The sequence below is a fragment of the Anastrepha ludens genome, chromosome 4 (genome assembly GCF_028408465.1).
Source record: "Anastrepha ludens isolate Willacy chromosome 4, idAnaLude1.1, whole genome shotgun sequence".
In the NCBI taxonomy this organism is placed as follows: domain Eukaryota; kingdom Metazoa; phylum Arthropoda; class Insecta; order Diptera; family Tephritidae; genus Anastrepha; species Anastrepha ludens.
In genome coordinates, this window is record NC_071500.1 from 31,725,837 (window position 1) to 31,744,243 (window position 18,407).

Here is an 18,407-nt window from a genome sequence, read left to right on the forward strand (position 1 = left end):
GGGCTGTCTAAGGCCATAAGCGCAGCTGGGCTGTCGCTGCAAACACATATACTGCCTCTCCATCGTTTTTCCACAACAAAGTTCATCGCTTCTTGAACTGCATACACCTCCGCTTGAAACACAGATACATGCATTCCAAGAGCAAAGTGCAGTTTTCTCCCGCTGGATTCCATGTAGATCCCAGAGCCGGAGCCATGCTCGGTCCTGGAGCCATCCGTAAAAATGCGAAAACAGTGTTTGCCGAGCTCATTTTCTGAGTCTTCCCACAACTGAGCCTCTGGTAGCACTAAACTGTATCTCTTTTCAAGTACAACTCTTGATGGCATGGAGTTAAGGGGCATGGAGAGAAACGTTGGTTCGAGGTCCATGCCTTCTCTGTGTTCCAATGCCGGACAGGGGCCGCACCAGTTCCCATTGTGTTTCAGTCTGCAGATGGCCTTCAAGGCCTCTCCTTGGATGAAAGCATCAAGTGGTGGTAAACCAATCAGAGCATCTAATGCCGGGTATCTAATGAAGTAGTCGGAAAAGCTCCGGTGCAACAGATGGCAACAGATGGCCACAGTGCGTTGTAGTCTCGATAAGGTCCTCCTGACTCCCACTAGAGAGAGTCTACTCATCCAGACCACTGGTGCATAGGATATAATGGGTCTTATCATAGCCGTGTAGATCCATAGGGTTGCTAAGTCTTTAGACAGGCAAGTAAAAATTAATGTTCATAATCGAAAATTGCCTTATTTATTTCTTTTTCAAAATATTGTTCATGAGGATCATTGCGCTTTTGTATGCCAGTTCAAATGCGGAAATAGACGAACACATCTTTTTACGGATAAATGTTCTTATACAAATATATACCTATGTACAAATTCAGATATTGAATAAGCAGGGTGGTCCATGGAGTGGTTCTTTTTCCTCATATTTCAATCATATGCTATTTTACAGTGACGGCTCTGCGCCCTTGGAAATCTCCATGGAAAGTCAGTATCGTATATCCGAGTAGCGAAATTAATCGCTTTACGCTTGAACAAATAAAAAAATAAATAAATAATAAGCGCGTACACTTCTGTTAGGTATTTGACCGAGCTCCTTCTCCTATTTGTCGCGTGCGTCTTGATGTTGTTCCACAAATGGAGGGATCTACAGTTTCAAGCCAACGCCGAACGGCAGATATTTTTTCATGAGGCAGTTTTTGATGATAGAAACACACTTGGAGGTTTGCTATTGCCTGCCGAGGGGTGACCGCTATTAAGAAAAACTGTTTCTATTATTTGCTGTGCATGCACTGAGATTCGAACCTATGCACTCCCGAATGGTAGTCACACACCAACCCATTCGACTACGGCGGCCGGTTGAAAACATTGCGAAGTATTCCAAATATTGATTGTCGAGCATGTATCTTCAGATAGTGAACAATTTTTTGGAGATTTTGGAGCGGTGGAATTATTAGCTCATTTCTCTTTAAAAAATGCTGCTGGAAATGTCATTTCTGTCAACGGTGAGTGGGACAGAGAGATGATAAACGATTTTTTGTGGTCGGAAATTGAATTGAATTGAGTGATTTTGGTTCTTGAAGGATGGCGCGTCATGCCACGTAGCCCATGCCACAATCGATCTTTTGCGTGCCAGATTCATTAATTGTTTAGCAGTCGTCTTATTAATGCCAACTGGCCACCTCGGAGCTGCAATTTGACACCGATAAACTTTTTTGTGGGGTGTCATAAAGAATCAATATTATACGAAAAATTAATGGTTGCGCAAAAATATATAAATTCAAAATTAGTCGAAAATCGGATTCCAAATAAGGTAGGAAGGTACTATACAAAATAATTCACATTTTCTATTTCCACACTAAAGCCTGAGGGTGGGAACGAAATATAGTTTTAGTGCCTTAGAGTTCGGATGACCAGCCGGGGGTGATTAGGTGGCGATGACAATCATTTGGTTGGTAAGAAAAGTAAAACATCAGATGAAAGTGGCCACCCCACAACAGCCAATGGCAATCTGTCGAGCGCATTTATACCATGAAAAGGTTAAATTCGATTATACTGGCTGACCAAAGCCACACAGAGATTAGATTAGAGTTCTATTTTTAGTAAAAATATGTATCGCTCAAGATGCGCGTACTATGTATTCGCCCACTTAAGGAGTCACTCAAGCTCCAGTTTAGGGATACATTCTAGTTTTTCAAATTTGAAAGCACTCAGGTAGTACAGTCTAGTTTTTGAGAAAACCGAGCAGCAGGAATGCTCGAGGGTTTCTTTTGTGCCCGGTTCCTTGCGTTTCCTACAAGTATCGTTAAGGGCTAGATTTAGCTTGCAAGCATGCGCTGCAACTAGGCAGTGCCCTATTAATACACCAATTAAGGTTCTATAGTTCCTGATGTCGAACTATGCGCGTGTAGACATCAATCCTAGTTACACTAGTGCTTCTCTCGTTCTTTTTGAATTGTACGCGGGAGCTTATGTAAGTACCTGATTTATTTGATCCTCTGTAGGTCTCGGGTCTTCCTTTGCTATTTCGTCCGCTATCACATTTACCTCTATGGTTTTATGCTCCGGATCCCAATAGACACAAATCCTGCGATTATGAGCAAGCTTCCTTGCATTCATGGACATTTTTGGATGACAGACACTATGAACTGATCGTTTTTATAGCCGCTTGGCTATCCACGTAGAAGTTTATTGCGCAGTTAATTATTATTTCTGTACATACACACACTGCAGCTTTCTTTACGGCAAAGACCTCAGCGTGGAACACAGTGCAATAGTAAAATAGCTAAATTGCTTCTCAACATCTCGCGCGCTATTGAGCAACATGCGGTCATAATCAGCGCTTTTTGTACCGAACCGTCACGGAAGATGAGAAATGGTTCTTATACATCAATATGAAGCGAAGAAAGGTGGGTGGGTGGCTGCATGAGATACGCCGAAGCCGAGTGCCAAGCCGGACCTTCATCCAAAATGTGTTTGGTGGGATTGGAAGGACATGGTGCACTGGGAACTGCTCGAAAAGAATGCTACGGCCGACAAGGAGCTCTACATTACCCAGCTACACCACGTGAATGAGGCTATTCGATTGAAAATACTTGATCGGCCATACTCCTTCACGACAACGCCAGGCCCCATGCTGCATAAGTCGTCAAAGCACCATTCCAAGAGTACGAATGCAAGGACCGTCAGCATTGGCTGTATTCTCTGATTAGCATCTTTTCCGCTCCCTGTCGATTCATATCAAATGCGTTACGTTCGACAACAAAGGAGTCCTTAAAAACTCGCTCAAAAACTTGTTTGACATCATACCGAACGATTTTTGGCGGAACAGCATCAACAAATTGGTTGAGAGGTGGGAAAAGGTTGTAAACAGCAACAGCGAATAAATAATTGATTAGCTTATTGATGTAATTAATGTTTTTTGTTTAAATAAAAGTCTTCGGTAAAAATGCTACGAACTTATTGCCCAACTCAATAATTTACAATAACAAGCAGGTTCAGAACTTAACCTCATATTTTTGGCTATCCCGGGGAACTCTACCAAGTGCATGCTTTTAGTATATAAAAACGCCTATTACCGTCAGCACAAAAAAAAAAAACAAAGATTGCCAAAAATCAATCAAAAATCAAGCATTTTGTAGTCATTTGTCAAATTTGCAGTTTAATCTACAAAAATGGCTGTAAAACTGCATACCTAAGAAAATTCTAAAAATATTGCTTAAAAAGCTGGAAAATTTGATGAAATTTTATAAATATTTTTTTAAGTTTAAGTTTGTTGTATTATGAACTATATATCGGTGTCCCCTTGAAAGTTTTTAAAGGGAAACTGCACAATTTCTTTCTAAAAAAAGCGCAAGACAGATGGAGGTCTCTCTCATCGTGCGCTATTTCGAAAACACTATGACCCCAATACGATAGAAACAGAACGCTTAAGGTGATGGGAATCCCCCGCCATTTAATTTCCAACTCATTGCGGTGTTCACCGGTAAATGGGTGATCGGTACTCATGCGGAGAAGCGTGGAATTCCCCCATTGCAGAAGGTCTAGGGATCCTGCAGAGAAAGATACTGTTGAGCGCTTTCTCTGCAAATGCCTGGCTCTGGGGCTAGGCGCTTGCGATTGCTTAGCGTGCCCTTTGGGGATGACTTGAGGAAATTCTCCAACATAGATCCCTTTTCTCTGGATGGATGGATGGTTCCATGTGTAGAAGTCCACGCAAGTGGGGAAAGTTACTGATCGCCATTCACTTGGGAATGGCCAGGACGATTCTTCTGCATATGGTTCAAGCAGCTCACAACGGCCGGGATTAGCCCACGTATCCTCTGGGTAGCTTCCGAACACCCGTTCGGGAGTGAGCTAACGTGAGAAGGCGAAACATTCCAGGATAGCTGGTTGTGCGTTGGGTTTGGGACCCGCCACTTAAAAATCCACCCCCAATGAAAAGTTTGAAAAAGCCTCGGATGAGACCTCCCTATACTGATGACGACCCCTGCAAACGAAATAAGGAATATGATTTGAGGGCATGCACCTGGAATGTCCGATCCCTTAATGGGGAAGGTGCCTCTGCCCGGCTGGTTGATGTCCTCGTGAGAGTAAAGGCTGACATCACTGCCATCCAAGAGATGCGATGGACGGGGCAAGGTAAGAAAACTATAGGACCTTGCGACGTCTACTACAGCTGCCATGTAAAGGAGCGCAAATTCGGTGTCGGATTTGTTGTGGGAGAGAGACTTCGTCGCCAAGTACTGTCGTTCACTCCGGTGGACGAGCGTCTCGCAACAATCCGCATCAAAGCCCGTTTTTTTAACATATCGCTAATTTGCGCCCACGCCCCGGCGGAAGAGAAGGACGATGTGACCAAAGATTCTTTCTATGAGCGCCTGGAACGCTCCTATGAGCGCTGCCCCCGCCACGACATAAAAATCGTGCTTGGCGACTTCAACGCCAGGGTGGGCAAGGAGGGAATTTTTGGTCCCACAGTCGGAAAATTCAGCCTGCACAACGAAACATCCGGTAACGGACAGAGGCTGATCGACTTCGCCGGGGCCCGAAACATGGTAGTCTGCAGCACCAGATTCCAGCATAAAAAGATTCACCAAGCCACCTGGCTGTCTCCTGATCGAAAAACACGAAACCAGATCGATCATGTTGTGATAGATGGAAGACACGCTTCTAGTGTATTAGATGTACGTACGATCCGAGGACCGACATCGAAAAGCTGCAATCACAACAGACAGCCAGAAGATACGCCACTCGACTCTCACTCCTGCTCTCAGAGAGTACTGCCCAACAAACCGGCATCCACGAACAATGGAGCAACATTTCTCGTTCCCTACGTACCGCCGCCGAAGAAGAAATCGGATTCCGGCGAGCCCGAAAAAACAATTGGTACGACGAGGAATGTCATGCTGCCGCAGAAAGAAAGGATGCCGCCTATAGAGCCACGCTGCGATCGGGCGCAACGCGAGCCATGTGGGATCGCTACAGAGAGCTGAAAAAGGAAGAGAGACGTATTATCCGAAAGAAGAAACGAGAGGCCGAAATACGTGAGTGCGAAGAGCTTGAGATGCTGGCCAACAGGAACAACGCCCGAAAATTCTACCAGAAAGTTCGGCGGCTTACAGAAGGTTTTAAGACCGGGGCGTTTTCCTGTAAGAACAAAAACGGCGAGCTGGTGACTGACGTACAGAGCAATCTTAAATTATGGAGGGAACACTTCTCGAACTTATTAAACAGTGACAGCTGCGCATGCCACCGAGAAAGTGAAGATCACGATACCCCAATCGTTAACGACGGAATTGTCGTTCCGCTACCCGACCATGACGAGGTGAGAATAGCGATAACGCGACTAAAGAACAACAAAGCCGCGGGCGCCGACGGACTGCCGGGTGAGCTATTCAAACATGGCGGCGAGGAGCTGGAAAGGTGCATGCATCAGCTCCTATGCAAAATATGGTCGGATGAAAGCATGCCTGCCGATTGGAATTTAAGTGTGCTCTGCCCAATCCATAAGAAGGGCGATCCTGCAATTTGTGCCAATTACCGCGGGATTAGTCTTCTAAATATCGCCTATAAGGTTCTAGCGAGCGTATTGTGTGAAAGGCTGAAGCCCACCGTCAACCAACTGATTGGACCTTATCAGTGTGGCTTCAGACCTGGAAAGTCTACCATCGACCAAATATTCTCAATACGCCAAATCTTGGAAAAGACCCATGAAAGGAGAATCGACACACACCATCTTTTCGTCGACTTCAAAGCTGCATTCGACAGTACGGAAAGGAGTTACCTGTATGCCGCGATGTCTGAATTTGGTATCCCCGCAAAACTAATACGGCTATGTAAGATGACGTTGCTCAACACCAGCAGCGCCGTCAGAATTGGGAAGGACCTCTCCGAGCCGTTTGATACCAAACGAGGTTTCAGACAGGGTGACTCGCTGTCGTGTGACTTCTTTAACCTGATGTTGGAGAGCATCGTACGAGCCGCAGAACTTAATCGCTCAGGCACAATATTTTATAAGAGCGTACAATTGTTGGCGTATGCCGATGATATTGACATCATCGGCCTTAACAACCGCGCTGTTAGTTCTGCCTTCTCCAAACTGGACAAAGAGGCAAAGCGAATGGGTCTGGTGGTGAACGAGGACAAAACGAAGTACCTCCTGTCTTCAAACAAACAGTCGGCGCACTCGCGTATCGGCACCCACGTCACTGTAGACAGTTATAATTTCGAGGTTGTAAAAGACTTCGTCTATTTAGGAACCAGCATTAACACCGATAACAATGTCAGCCTTGAAATCCAACGTAGAATCTCTCTTGCCAACAAGTGCTACTTTGGACTAAGTAGGCAACTGAGCAGTAAAGTCCTCTCTCGACGAACAAAACTAACGCTCTACAAGACTCTCATCATGCCCGTCCTAACGTATGGCGCAGAAGCTTGGACGATGACAACATCCGATGAAGCGACGCTGGGAGTGTTCGAGAGAAAGATTCTGCGTAAGATTTTTGGACCTTTGCACGTTGGCAATGGCGAATATCGCAGACGATGGAACGATGAGCTGTATGAGCTTTACGACGACATAGACATAGCGCAGCGAATAAAGATCCAGCGGCTACGTTGGCTGGGTCATGTCGTCCGAATGGATACAAACGCTCCGGCTTTGAAAGTATTCGATGCGGTACCAGCTGGTGGTAGCAGAGGAAGAGGGCGGCCTCCTCTGCGTTGGAAAGATCAGGTGGAGAAGGACTTGGCTTCACTTGGTGTGTCCAACTGGCGCCGGTTAGCACGAGAAAGAAACGACTGGCGCGCTTTGCTAAACTCGGCCAAAATCGCGTAAGCGGTTGTAGCGCCAATTAAGAAGAAGAAGAAGATCCCTTTTCTCTCCTCCACTACATCAACAGTACTGGATGGCTGTAGATGGTTTTCTCTTCCCTAAATTTTTTCGAAGGTAGTGGTCCACATTATGGTATCAAACCCGCACGTAAGTGCTACTTGAAGTGTACCTGGGCTACTCTTGCCATCTAACGTACCTACATACCAATGAACCATATAGATATAAAAATAGTCACACGTTTTTTAATTTTGCAACGGAAGGTATATGTCAAAAAATCGAAGGCAAACAAGTTACTTAATAGAGGTTAGTGGCTTCAATTGAAATATATGTTTTAGCGAGCTTCCCCCGAAAATAGCCCGAACATTTCTGGGTATTTGCTATATTTGAGTTTTTGTTCTCTAACCACGCACAAAATCGGATTTAAAAGAAAATTTAGGTTTAGATGAAAAAAAAAACGGTCTAGAAGTGAATAGAGACTTGTAGAGAAAAGACGTTGATTTTGAAATAGTTATGGCTTGAAATTAATCAGAAATGCAACAGATTGGAGACACCAGATTTCTCTACAGGGAATAAATTGAGGCGCATTTATTTTGTTCATATTACCAGCAATGCACAGCAAAATCCGTGAATATGAGTGTCTACGCATTTATAGCCAGCATTTTTTACAACCGAACCCTGACACAGAAAATATCTTTTATTTATTATTAGTCGTTTTTTTGTTTTGGTTTTGGTGGAACGAGAATTGCATTCACTATTAGTTCACTGCTAAAGGTGCTGCTGCTGCTGCTGCTGCTGCTGCTGTTGTTGTTGCAGCATCCGGCACAATCATTTATTTATTATCGCTCATTTGTGCCACTAACAGCATGCATAAATATTGTAAATGAGAATAAATTCTAGAAGCAGAACAACCTGGGGCTATGAGGCGCCGGAGGTGCGAGGTAAGCCCCTTGTCGCAGCTTACAATACGCTCGCCATTTAATTGAAATGACGCCGCATGTGGTCAGCATTATCAGCAACTACTTTGTCAGTCCATGTTGGCTATAGCACATAGCCAATGACATTCACACTCGGCAACGACCGAATGGAGTGGCTCAAGGCGTAGCGCGCTTCTTCAGATCAACCTACGCATTTGTGTTGTTGTCGCCAAAACCTAATAAGTAGCATCGCGTGTAAATCTCTGTTGCTGACATACAAGTTGAAGTTTTTAATTTTGCGTGTAGTTGTTATTGTCATGCAATAATCGCAAATATATTATTTTTGCGAAACTTACAAACGTTGCGCGGATTTATTCAAATGAGCTCAAGAGTCTTGAAGAATGTAGTTGTGTATGTACATATAAATTTTTGTATCGTCTTAAATGCTCCTATGTACATACATACATATATTTGTAAATAAAGGGTGATGAGTTTAGAGATATCGGATTATGAATTGAAATAAAATATTTAAAAAGTTTTAACCATTCATGGCATTTATTTTTTAAGATATTCCCTTTCAAATGTTGGCTGCATCCATAACTACCAATTTTTAATGAGTCGCGACTCGCTGGAGGACTTCGGTTGGCATCTCATGCATAACTTTAATAAATTGGTTTCCAATACTTCAATCGAAGCTGGTTTACCCACAAAGTATCTAGACTTTGAATACCCCGACAAATAGAAGTCCAAAGGTGTGATATCAGACGATCTTCGTGGCCAACCCACTGGTCCGAGACGAGAGATAATTTGCCCACCGAAACGACGATGCAGTAAGTCAATTGTTCCACGGACTGTATGACAAGTCGTCTTGTTGTCACCAAGTGTTGTGGTGATCACGGGCTTTAATTTCCGGCATCAAAAAGTCGTTTATCGTGGCGCGATGACGTTCGCCATTCACTGTTACATTGATGCCACTCTCGTCTTTGAAGAAATAAGGGCCGATGATTCCTCCAATCCATAAGCCGCTCCAAACAGTTATTCAATGGTTGTAATGGCTGTTCATGAATAACTTCGGGCTGCTATTTAGCCCCAAAAGGCCAGTTTTGCATATTGATGAAGTCGTTAAACCAAAAAGGGCCTCATTGCTGAACGAAATTCGGGTCCTGAGCCCGCGATGGAAACTTTTCACAGTGCGGCGTAAGTATTTTCATGTTGAAATGTCAATGAATATTGAAAAAAAATTATGAAATTATATTAGTTTGACCGTGACTACTGTGATCTGTCAAAAAAACTCAATTGGAAAAAGTAACCTCAATCTGAGGGTTGCTTGAATCGTCGTTGGTGCTCAGCGTCAGCTCGAGTACTATGTAAGATGTGCTTTTGTTTGAGAAGTCTCGTAATTGAACAACACTCATGCTTCTGACATTTATTCTGCGTATACTTTGGAGAATTACCACGCAAAGACTCCCACCCAACGGTTAGAAATTTAGGCAAAATAATTCCAAAGCGCTTCCTCGGGTGCAAATGTTTCAACAGCTTGGAGTGATTTCGGCCTACGTTCATTCCTATCTTTCGCTTCCAATACGAGGTCACGATGTGCGTACCAAAGAAGATATTATTGCCGAACACTAAACTCTTCTGTTTCGACGACGTGTTCAACAAAAGCGCTCCTGTCTGACTACTACGTGAGATATTTTGAGAAAAGATCTGAGCCGACAGTCAATTAAGGCGAAATTGTTGCAAAAATTGAATCCAGTGAAATGTTGTTGGTGTTACAGGTTTGGTGAATGAGCTGAAAATTAACTGGAATATGAAGCCAGGTTTTACTGAGAAGTTTTAGAGCTTAATATTTGGCTCTGCGGCTTTTCGAATAAGCAAAATTTCGCCAGTGAGTTTTTTCGCCTCATTTCAATATTAATTAGCTGGGTGATAAATAGTTCTACCAGGGCGGTGGAACCCGCTATATAGCGCGCGAGACCATCACTTTATTCGGACGAGCATCTGGTGAATGAATTGTCTCAAGAATTGGGCGCCTAGGCCATAGAATGCGACGCGTTTATATTACATTTTGAATTAAATCTCACACTGGTCTCTGCTGATCAGTCAGCTATGGTTGTGCTGAAATATATTGATCAAAATTGTAAAGGCCTTCATAATGCGTCATGCCATTTCTAGGCTGTTAAATCGTTTTTTGGTTTTTTTGTTTTGAGAAAAAAGTTCTGTACCCCCCAGTCAATACTGTTTTTAAAATTGCTGCCATAATATGGGTTAATGGCGTGTGTTTCTCAACGAATATATTTGCCTAATCTACCCCTGCTGGAAAAACATAAACCAGTGAAACGAATTTCTGGCACAGAATTTGCGACATCTGACGCAAAAGTGTGATATTACTAAGACCAAATTAAGCACAAACATCGCCCCTCGCGCGATCAAGTTACCACGGTTTCTACTGTGTGCGTGAGTGAATTTTGGCTACTGAATTAAAAAGTTGCTGGTCCGAGTTGTACCGAACCAATGTTGGGATTTTCAAAATTAGTTATAAGTTTTGTATCGATTTTTAATTTGAATAGGAAAAAATATTAAAATTATCCTAAATAAGTTTGCCTTTCCAAAGAATTGAGTCATCGACCACTGCTACAGTTGGCTTGCAGTTTTTTCCTTATAGAAATAATAAAATATGTAATTTGTTAAATTTAAAACTGGCACTGCCACAAGAACAATTCACACCTGCAAAGACAGCTCTATGCAGCATTCAGCAGTGGCCTTTATGAGGAATAGAAGAAACGCCAACTAATTTTTGTATAAAGTTCTGAATTTACTAACAGATTTTCTTTTAGGGTATACACCAGAGTAGGTTATTTATATGCGTTTGTGTACGCGTAAAAAATGTTAACAAGCAACTTGTCTAAACTGCTTTCTTAATGTTGTTGAAATTTCAAAATAAAGATCTCAGACATGAGCGCCCATTAGCATGAATGCTGGGGACAGTGTGAGCTTAGTAGATTTTGTTAACTACTCAGCCAACTTAGTAAAAAATTAGAATCAAATATATTTATTAAATCTTACATAAAATCTCGTGTTCCCTAAACACGTTTAAGCATAATAAAGTAGCTTAGGTTGTTTTTAGCAATTAACCACAATTGCGATTAGCTATTGCTCTCCCCTTCTGCCTTGCTAAGAAAAGTTTGAGGGTCGATAGCGCTCCAGGGAAAATTGGGGACAGCCACGTATAATCTGGGAGATTGTGAAATTCAGAAAGTTGTTTATATGTAGCGTTTGACAACTTTTTTGGAGTGCTCAGTTCAGAGTTGTTTCGCAAATTCTGTGTTCACTATTGCAGGAAAGGTTTTAGATATGGTTGTTCTTATCACAAGGGCCGCGAGCACAGCTTAAGGCTTGGAGTCTGTGCCAAATTTTGTTGACTTTCTAAAGACACTTCCAGTATAATCCTGCTTAAATAAAATGAAATATAGGTTGAAATTATGTATTCTGATGAAGAAAGTGGCAGTAGATTAAAAGTTGAGTGAGACAGATGGGCCCGAACTATTTAGAAAAATACGCCTTGTACAGAGAGCATATAATTTTACCAAGAAACTGTTTTTCCACTGCAAATGCCTTACCTTTAATCGCAGTTTCTTATACCGGATCGGAGATTTACGATTATTATTATTATTATAGATTGGCTGTTTGTGTACTGCGACCTGAAGAGATCTATTGTGCAGCCATGTAGCCTACTCAACCAGTTTTAGGCTGTTAATAAATCCTAAAACTGCTGTAGTCTTAACTTCTACCAGGAGGTTTGGATCTATAGCCCCATATCCCTGGTAATTTATTCTGCGTCGTGCCATTGCTAGGCAGTCGCATAAAATGTGTTCTGCTGTTTCTTGTGCCTTTTTGCAGAGTGTACAGGAATCGTTTTCTATCGCACATATCTTTTTATGTGATAATTAAGTTTAGAGTGTCCTGTTAATAGTTCAGTGTAAAGTTTTATGTCCTTTCTGCTCATGGTAAGAATTGCTTCTGCTTATATCCGTTCTGGATTTATGAGTCTTTTCGATTGCCGCATGACCGATTGGGCTCTCCAGTAATCGATTAGGGCTCACGTAGAGAAGCACTTTTGAAGCTGATATTTACCCCGCAGAAAGGTTCACGAGCTATGTAGGGAGTGTTTGCCCTCTTTTTCGCTAAAGTATCCGCAATTTCATTCCCTCATGTCTCGGAATCCACATCAAGGCAACAAAGTTTCTTGATGCTAGGGTGTTGAGGTTTTTAAAACATTCCCAGACCAACCGTGATTGAAATGTGAAGCTATCCAGCGATTTTAGAGCTACTTGACTCTCAGATAGAATGTTAATATTGGTACCGCGCATGCCTCTGCATATACATTCTCTGACTCGCGGCTTTAGGGCGTGAACCTCCGCCTGTTTTAGTTTCCTTTTTATCTTGTCGGGAACTGGAATTAACACTAATCGACAGGTTTTCCCGCGCAGATTCTGCAAGCTAATTAGGACTTTACTGCTTACCCTCATAACGAAACAGAAGTTATTACTTTTCTTTCATCCACTGATTTGTTATGACTTAAGATTTTTATTTATTTATTTAGTAGTTCAGAAGTAAAAACCAGTAAAATTGCCTCACAGACTATTAAAAATGTTTTGATAAAAAATATAATAATAATTTTAAAGAGTAAGAAAATTGAAAATTGTAAATCAATTATTTATAAGAACAATTAAAAAGTCTAATCAGAGACCAATTTTTAATTTCCTTTCATTTCAGTCTATTCCCGATACTTTTTATGCCTTTTTTCTGATTAAAAACGTAAGCAGCCTCGGTAGTTTAGCGTAAATGTGTGATCTGTGTAATTTTTCTGGCAGAAAAATGTGAAACACAGATGCGCTCAAAGCAGTAAGAAGGCGTTGTTCCTAAGCAACGACAGATGGGCATTCCCACTATTTAGGACTGGTAGCGGCAGGCTAGTCACCTACCCTATCAGAAATCAAAATAGATTAACGAAACTAACGCAAGACTGAGTCTGCGACACAAAATTCGCGATACTTTTTGAACGCATCTCGTATGAAGTATGCAATCAAAATAAAGTGTTTTCCAGCGTTAGTCTCGTTGTTTAATAACCACTACTTTTCTTTATTGTAAGTAAATAAATTAATAATATAAAAAAAAGTAAGTAATTCTCATTGAATAACAAATTGAATATCATTGAAATAGGGTTTGAATTTGATACTCTGCTTGGACTATGAATTTCTTTACTGATAAATAGACGATTCCCAAAGTCAGTGGTGTAAGCGCGGAAATGGAAATATAAGGTGGAGCAGAATTAATCACCCTATACAAAGATTTATAATTTTGGCAAATGGCGGTATACGGCAGTCACACATATTTGGCAAGCAGTGGAAGGCATAAAAGTTAAAATAAAGGTCCCTCAAAATCATTTTTTTTATTGTATTTATTGAAAAAGTTATGCAAAAATAAAATTGGATGATTAATTTTGCGCCACCTTGTACTACGTGCATGTAGCACTACGCTCTGATGTATTCTAAAAACAAACTTGGCTTAAACCCAAAATTCTGATGAACATTAAAAATTACCTTAGTAGTTCTTTAATGGCTCATAAAAGCTCTATTTAGAGTTCGTATCACCTAGAATTTTATGACACGTTAAGTATAAGAAGAATCTGAGTGCAAAGCACACGAAGGCCACAGCGGCTGAGCTTTACTTGGCATTGTAAATGGTTTCAAGTATACATTTAAGAACTAAGTATTACCATTTCACTTTTTTCAACACGCAAAAGTAAGTGCAGAAACAAGTTTTGACGTCATTCATACTGCAATAGTATTTCCAATTGCCAATCGAGAGTGAATGAAATAAAATATGCTGTTTCAAATTTTTTTTTTTGTAACTGTGCTGGTGATATTTCAGCTCGTTGCATTCTTGAAACCATCTTAGCCCACGTCAAGCCCCTGTTGCACAGTGCAGAGGGAGGAAATGGGTTGCCGTTTTAAGTTTTGCATATTGGATTCACAATAGCAGATTATCGCATTCATGCCTGCATGCATGCAAGTTTATGGTTTTCGCAGAGAGATGGAAGAGTCTCTAGGAATAATCGATATTGGTTGCAATCAATGCCTTTTGCCTTGCTGGCGCATATTCAATCGCGTCGCATTCTTTCCTCGTTCCCATAGCAAGTTAAGCGAAATGAGAATTTTATTACGCCCGAGGTGTTGGCGTCAATGTTGATGATGACCGCTCGCGGTTGGCGTCACCTTTGTAATATTCCAAGCAATTGCTCTTGGCCAACTTTTTGAACTTATTGGCAATTAAAAGGTATTAGCTTTGGGTGGAGTTATGTGCTGGCGGCTGGCTAGTGATTGCAGCTGATTAATAAGCCAAAGGCTATACAATTATTTAACGAAGACAATTTTATGGCATTTCTGTTTAGATTTTTATTTATATTATTGGGCGTGATTTCTTTCAAAGCCAGTTCTAGCTAGGCCGCTCTTTTAAGTTTACCTGATTAGTTAACACACACACACGTACTGCATCGTATCCAGAATGCCTTTAAGAGTTTTATTATTATGTTAATTTATTTTTATAGACCATCGAAAGGGCATTAAAAAGGGTTCCACTTAATCGCAAACGTGCGGCTCATTGAACAAGTCGAAGCGTTACAACTAAGCACTTAATCAAAGTCAACATCAAGCGAGCATTAATATCAGCTTTGTCGGATGAAAACGGCGAGAACCAAAGAACGAAAATAAAATAACAAAAAAAAAAAAAAAAATCATTAACTTCACAAAACTACTGACTTCTATGCAAACGAGGTCAAGATATGCGCTACGATAATTCAATTGCCCTTCATGCACCGCTGAAAGCTCTAAAAATACTTGAAGAGCATCCAGAGACTCACAGCTATCTTTAAATTGTTGCAGCTTCAGGATATATTCGTATGCTGATGGTCTTTATGAGGAATAGTTGAAGTATTCAGTGTAGACGCGATAGTCTCGCCGGCTTTGTACCGGCGTGGTGCGCATATACACATTAACTACTTTGCAACATTCTATATCTGCAAAGAATGCACTCAACTGCATTACTGGGTTTTGGCAAATTGCCACTTGCTTGCCATGCATGGCGTCCGTCGTTAAAGGACATTTAGAGCTTGGCGTATGGGAACTGGTGCACTACGGATTATGCTTATAAGTAGGCGAGATGGCGAGGGTGATGGGTAAGCTGATGTGGGAAAAGATATGGGCTGTGATAGCAGTGATGTTGAAAGATGACGTTGGCGATGATGATGTCGTTATTTGTGCGGCAGATGCCGATCAACTTGCCACTCTGCTTAGCAGGGGATCACTGCGGCTGTTATGTACACTGCAAAGTTAGAAGGAGATAGGGGAAGCAGCATTTAGTCTTTGAAACAGTATTTCCAGAACATAATTTTAAGCACTAAAACTTGGTAATTATCTTATCATAAAGCAACAGAATGATGATCTGATCAGCATCAGAAGGTTAGGTTTCGTTACGATGGTTGCCACTCTACATATCGTCATATGAATTCAAAAAAGCCCTAAGTTACAAAAAATTCAAAATCGACTTTTTAGTTGATTATCATGTACCGTATCATAATACATGTTCCTTTAAAATTTTATAATCCAACAACCAATAATGACGTTGGTATAAACAAAATTCGAAAAGCCCTAAGTGCTAGCATAACAAATTTGCCAACCAAAACTGTAACTTACGCCTTTAGAGAAATAATAAACAACAAACACAAGAAGGCATAGCATGCCATGCCATTGTGTGTGTTCTTATTTATCAGTTACAGACGAAAAGTATTGACGATAAGGTTTTTTGCATCTCTGTATTAACAGTTAGTTTTTCTTTTGTATGTTTCTAAGAGGCCAAAAATTTTCATGACTCCCAATTTGCTCCATTACATACCAACAGATTAAATACCTCTGAAAAAAAGTGGGAACATCTTAACGATCTGAAGTCCTTTATACCAGCAGATTGTCATGATTTTTATACTAATATATATTAATTTACCCTATAAAAAGGAATAGCAAGATTTATGTAAAGTTTTCATCTTTTTACGAAATTAATTTCTTTTTGTTTAACTTTCTTTTTGAGAATTAATTTTTGTTTTGCTGGTTTGTTATCAAAATAAAAAATATATAATAATAAATTGGATAATATCCATTATAATATTATATTATAATATAATATTATATTATAATCAATTTAATGCAAGAAATAAGCAAAATATTTTGAGAAAATTACCAAAAAACAAACTTTCTATTTGAGTTACGCCCTTTTCGATTTCAGAAAAAACTAAATGCAGAAGGCGTAAGTTTCATATATCTGTAAGTAATATGAAAAGTAATATTTTTTCTTCAAATACTGATTCTTTTATGAAAAATAATCTTAACTTGAGAAAATATTGAAAAATTTTGCCTTATTTTTCATTCTAAAAGGTTTTTTGCTTCTCCTGTAAAATTTTTAAAATGTAACTTAGGTCTTTTTTGATTGTGGTATCATTTGTCTGGGCTCGAGCAAGGCGAATCTATTCAAAGTGGTAGCATTTGAGGAACAACAACATTTTTTAAATTAGAACTGTCAATGTATAATAATAATGGAATGACAAATACATAGATAAAATTAGTTTGTCGCGCATTCACAACACAACAACAACTTTCCGTCATTCCGTTTTACTGACATTTCGAAATTAAAGGCGAGTTAAAGAATCAATCAACTACTCTAATCACACCACCTTCTACAGATATACCTTGGGCTTACTAATTCCCAATGTGATTCAAAAACTTCTTCTAGCAAATTCGTCTATGAAATATTGTGGATGGATGTGGATTCTAAGTCTGTCACACATGCCAAGAAGTAAGAGTTTCGACAGTATCCAAACATTTTGGACATAAAAATAAAATAAATAGATGCTTAGCCAAGACCCTCCTCCTTTTTGTAGTGTGCGTCTAGATGTTGTTCCACAAATGGAGGGATGTACAGTTTTAAGCCCATTCCGAATGGCAAATGGTGGGCTTTATGAGGTGCTTTTTCATGGCAGAAATACAGCCGGAGGTTTGCCATTGCCTGCCGCGGGGCGACCGCTATTAGAAAACACTGTTTCTATTATTTGATGCATAGAGATTCGAACCGACACACTCCCGAATCGTAGTCACTTATCAACCCATTCTACGGTGGCAGCAGTATTTTGGACATGGTTTTTAATTTTTCTGAAAAATGGTTTATTTGTAAGCTTGAGTATAATTAGAAATAAACTGAAAAAATTAAAAAAAAAATTATATCAGTTTGAGATTTATTTAATGATGAGCTCAAAGTTCATGAGTTCAAAGGAACTTCCTTTTATGATTTTTATAATAATTATTTTTTTATACAAAAAACTTAATTTTTTAAAAACATCCTAAAAAAATCCTTACCAAATTTTGCAGCATTGAATGAATTTCAAAATTATATTGTAGAATTTTCTCCAAAATTTATTCAGTTTACTTCTTATTATACCCAAACCAGAGAAACTGAAGACCAAGTCCAAAATCGGATTTATATCCGGCCAAGGACTGTCACCCCAGCAGCATTTCCCGTATGTAAGTATGGGGAATGTCTATGTTACTACAACAACACCAAGTCCAAAATATCTGGATCACATGGTATGAGATCGCTCAGCGATGTCACGTTCTGGCAAGAACGGGATGGTGACAGATTCGTGCAGTTGTGACAGAAGTTCCTAGAGGGAAACGCCAGATTATTTCCATGCGTTGAAGCGCTGGGAAAGCTGGTCTAGATTGATCAAAGATCAACTAGTTCTATTGTGCTCCGTTCTGGTTCAAACTCATTTAGTTGCCTCACAAGGAAGCTCCATGATTATTGCAATATAGACCGATTTGATTCAAAGCTTGCTTGAGGGTAAAGAGTTGTTCACACATATTGAGAGAGTTGACTGATTTAAGATTAGTTCCTAGTCAGCTCAATGATGCTTCTGGGTTCAGGGAGACTACCGCCTTAAAGGTGGTTTGACAAAGATTTGCATCACTTTGCATTCGTTGCTTTTTGTGTTCGATTTGAGGAACCCAAATTTTTTTCTCTGAACTTTTTCGTCTCTTACAAACAAGTACTTTATCCATATATGATGCC

The 18,407-nt window shown here is 40.3% G+C and overlaps 1 protein-coding gene across 1 annotated transcript in view; it reads right to left on the reverse strand.

Moving 5' to 3' along the window:
• The window catches only part of LOC128861764 (uncharacterized), a 192,088-nt gene that overhangs the window by 105,728 nt on the left and 67,953 nt on the right, over positions 1 to 18,407 (reverse strand). The window lies entirely within an intron of this gene.